General features: G+C 41.7%; 1 pseudogene; it reads right to left on the bottom strand.

Moving 5' to 3' along the window:
* Window positions 1-235: 235 nt before the first annotated feature.
* LOC106605300 (protein rapunzel-like) lies at window positions 236-4,331 on the bottom strand (annotated as a pseudogene).
* Window positions 4,332-4,682: the final 351 nt, after the last annotated feature.

The following is a 4,682-nucleotide window of genomic DNA, read 5'->3' as shown; positions in this document are numbered from 1 at the left end:
ATGAGTGATTCCATCATGCTGATCCAAGCACTTTGGAGCTCGTCTACAGGATATTAGCGCAGCCAAAGGTTATTCATAGACTATCTAACCAAAGCTGTGGACAGGAAACGCTGTAGGGGCCCCAGTGAGTGCGGGTGCACTAGCTTGTGTTAATGGCAATAGACGTCAACATGTCCACACAAGACAGGCAAGACACATACACAGTATACATCCAATAACAGCTGATTGCAAAGTATAACGCCAAATGTTGTTTTTATTATGACTGAATTAGTAGGAATTAGAAAGATTAGTCAATTAAACATCACTTCACATCCATGCTGTAACAACTGGCATGAATAATCTGTTCACAAATAGGCACAGCTAGGGAGGTAATACCATTAAAGTTCTGCTACTGCAGCATGCCTGCTATGGGTTCAGAAGCAAGGGTTTGAGTGTATTGTGAAGACAAGGCACAGTAGAGAACACTGCCAAGTTGTTTTCACGGATGGCAAAATAGCTTCCATTGTCTCTTTCACTGTAATGTAGGCCAGCCTCTGTCGTAGAGAGACAAAATGAGAGCATAGCTCAGCAGTTGCAATCTCATCAAAATCATCTCTTTGGAATTGTGGACAGCAAGGTTATTCCTATCTGGCAGTAGGGTAAGATGCATTGAGTTAAGCTATTTAACTACGAGAGAGTATTGAGTAAAATTTGGTCATAAGCTATGGTAGGGGTTAGTCACTTATAATAAAATGCATATACAGTTCATTAAATACTCTGCAAACACTGGACTATTGTAACACTGCCTCCAATTAGCAATACATTCAGATTTCTATACAGTGAATCTAACTGCCACCAAAGCTACTTGCTATACACAGTGCATAGTATTATGTAATGGGTAGGACAAACTGCATGGCGTATTCACAAAACCTCATCACCATTTACCATCATTTCCCACACGTCCTCTTTGAGTCGGTCAATTCAGAATTTAGAATAACCCTTTAGGTTGATTACATAATGATCACTATTTGTCTGACTTGTTGCACCTCTATCAGCATCACACTGAATGTACGCACAGGGCCACGTTCTTGTGCCTCTCCCAGTAGTGACAGTCCTCAGGGAAGCTCCAGGTGGCCTCGCTCTCCATGTGGTGACTGACAGCATGCACCACGAACCCTGCCAGCTGCTTCTCCAGGACCTCCACCACGGCCTGGGCACCGCCCTTCTTCCCTGGCCCCTCCATCAGTTGACAGATGCAGTCGCGGGGCACCGGTTGGGGACTGGTGCTGTAGGAAACCACCAGGTTGGTATCATTCACCTGCAGCACTACTAGTGGTTAGAGCATTGGGCTAGGAACTGAAAGATTGCAAGTTCAAATCCCCGAGCTGACAAGGTACAAATCTGTCGTTCTGCCCCTGAACGGGCAGTTAACCCACTGTTCCTAGGCCGTCATTGAAAATAAGAATTTGTTCTTAACTGACTTTCCTAGCTAAATAAAGTTAAAAAGAATATTAAAAAAATAAAGAAAGTTCTGACCGGCCATGTGTTGGAAGTGATCCCTGGCACACCAGTTCCAACAGCTGCTGCCAGAGTGGTTGACCACTCGGACTGACCAGCTCACCCAGTCGTACTTCCTGAGCCGTGTCCTGAAGATTCCGTTTGTATTTTTCCTGGAGAAGACGCTGGGCGTCAAGGTAGGCCTGTTCAGGGAAGGCTGCTACGCAGGCCTCGATGCATGCCTTCATCTTTAATTCCATTTCCTCGATTTTGCTTCTGCAGTTGCGGATGGTTTCCTCACATGGGCCCTTGGTCAGGGCACAGTGGCCCAGCAGGGCAATCAGGCCCAGTCAGAAGATCTCCTTCATACCTGAGACAGATGAAGAACCAACCACTCAGTTGTTATGAATAACAATAAAAGTAATCATCCTATTTACCATAATAGCAAGTTAATTAACAGTTCAAATTCATGCCACAAGTGTTCTCAAACTAAAACACTCAACAAATGCCATGCTCCCCAGGTGGGTAAAGGCCCATTAAGCATGTTTAAGAACACTTTACCTCTCCACCACCTCCAAGATGGACTCCACAAAGCTGTTGGTGCCCATCAGAGCATCATACAGCACATACAGGTTCTTCTCCCCTTCGGTCATGGAGAAGTGCTCCAGAAACAGCCTCCTCTTGACTTCCTGAAACTGTAGCTTGGCCTCCAGAATGCCCATATATTTCCAGAACTGGTTCCTGATGTTCTCCTCCACCGAGAAGTACTGGGAATCCAGCCTGCCCTTCTTAATCTCACAATCAATGTCCTCCAGCTGGGTGGACAGTATGTCCAACTTGTTCCTCACGGCCAGGAACTGCTCTTTGACATAGAAGACCTCTTTGCTCTGCACGTTGTCCAGGACTAGTCGTAGAACAGGGCCGGCTGCCACACAGAGAGGGAAGAGCTCCCCTACTGCGCTGGCCAACACCTCAGCCCCTCGCTCAAAACTCTCCATCACAGCCTCGATGGCCTCTGTCTTCTGGGCCACCACCTTCTCCAGAGGACTTGCCATGCTCTGGAGGGAGAATCAATAGGAAAGTTAAACTATGTGTCAACTCTTGTTTAGGTTTGCCGGTCTTCAAAAAGCATGCTCAAAAGCAGGACGGAAAAGCTGCATATTGCTCTCAAATAAAGTGGTTGAATGCCCTATAATAACAATTGACATTCAACCCCTTATGGGGGTGCAGTCTGAGAGTTTTCCCTGCAGAGTAACACAGATAAATTATAAATTCAGATATCGCTATTGGACATTTACAAATAGGATTGATAACCTTGTTAAAGACCAAAACACACATTTATGGGCCACATCACTATTACATCTTAAAGGGGCAATCAGCAGTTCCTACATACATTTTTTTGTACTAAATTAATGATATGTACACATTGATTCTTAAAGAATATAACTTATAAATGCCTCATAAGCTAAGTTCAACTGTTGTACACCATCAGAACCTAAAAAATAAGCTTGTTTTACTTCAATGTTTTCAACAAAGTAAATGAAACGAACACTATAAAGCCTCAAAACATGTTTAAAATGATAATGATTGTATCATGGATGGTCAGTCCTTGCATCCATAGCTCGGTTTATGATTATATTATTTTTATGTTACGTTTCTCTAGCCCCATATCTAGCCCCATATCTCAGCTTTTTACCAAAACAGCTATGGGGAGTGTGCTTTGTTGTAGTTTCTACTGCTGATCTTCCCTTTAATGATTGACAGTCAGTAAAAAGAAATACATAGAATGTCATAATTAAATCAATAAAGTGCTCTAGACAGGCAGCAAGTGTAATCACTGGCCATGAATGTCACTATGCCACTATTTATAGACACGTTTTATAGACACGTTGTACACAAGAGCTACATTTTTATATGTCTGATATTGTCAAGGTCACTGGTAAAAATCTGTATAATATTGAATGAGATGCAACATTTGCATGTAAAACAAATGACAATCTAAAGCCAAAAGGGATGATACATTTATCATGTCATAAAATGACTGAAATAGACAGAGGTGTGAGCAGCCCTTCACTGGGTCTGTTTATGCCTCATTTGGTTTCTGAAACGACCAAACTCAAGCAATATATATATAAAAAGATCAAATTTCATCCCTTGTCTGCAACCTCTAATAGGCTAAATTATTACACCACAATCCGTAGAGGATGGACCGTCATACAGACACTGCATTTTCAAGTACATGATGTCCAATTAACCAAGCCTTAATAAATAAACACCAATTAGATGTGTTTTATTGGAATATTTTGGATTATATTTTTACCAACCGTTGTAATTTCCAATGTTTGAAAAAATATATATATTAACAATTTATAGCAAATTTTGACACTGACTTTATTTTACTTTTACATTTGCATTACTCCAACTGTAATTAATAACTATTGCAGTTGGGTAGGTAGAATAATACAATAATTCAGTGTTTTCACTCATGCCCATGTATGATGGAGACGCACTGTATGGGTACATTTACGCACACATTTAGCTAAGTCTCATGAGTAACACTGGGCACACCTTGCAGTCCTTACCCCTGTCTTGTTGTTCGAGAAACCCATTCCTCTCTTACAACAGCACAGAATTTCTTTACCTGGTAGTGGCTCGACTTGTCCTTCACGCCCGATCAGCCCCAACAGCTGCAGTTAAGATTTTCTTCTCACGTTTTCTCAAATTTGACCACAGCTCTCTCTTCGCTGTGATGTTGAGGAGAGGTCCGGAAAGAGAGGAGGAATCACGGCCACACATTTAATATCTGCAGTTTGGCATGTGGAGAGAGAGAGCGAGAGCGAGAGAGAGAGAGCGTGAGAGAGAAAGAGAGAGAGAGAGACAGAGAGAGAGAGACAGAGAGAGAGAGAGAGAGAGAGAGAGAGAGAGAGAGGGAGAGATGCACTACCCATATTTATTTTCATTTATTTTCCTATTTATACTTTAACTATTTGCACATCGTTACAACACTGTATATAGCCATAATATGACATTTGATATGGCTCTATTACTTTGGATCTTTTGTGAGAGTAATGTTAACTGTTCATTTTATTTTGTTTATTTCACTTTAGCTTATTATCTATTTCACTTGATTTGTTAATGTACAATAAAACCCATTGAATTTAATTTAATTTAATTGAGAGCGAGAGAGAGAGAGGGAGAGGGAGAGG

The sequence above is a fragment of the Salmo salar genome, chromosome ssa05 (assembly GCF_905237065.1).
Source record: "Salmo salar chromosome ssa05, Ssal_v3.1, whole genome shotgun sequence".
NCBI lineage: Eukaryota > Metazoa > Chordata > Actinopteri > Salmoniformes > Salmonidae > Salmo > Salmo salar.
This window is presented reverse-complemented; position numbering and strand designations above follow the sequence as displayed.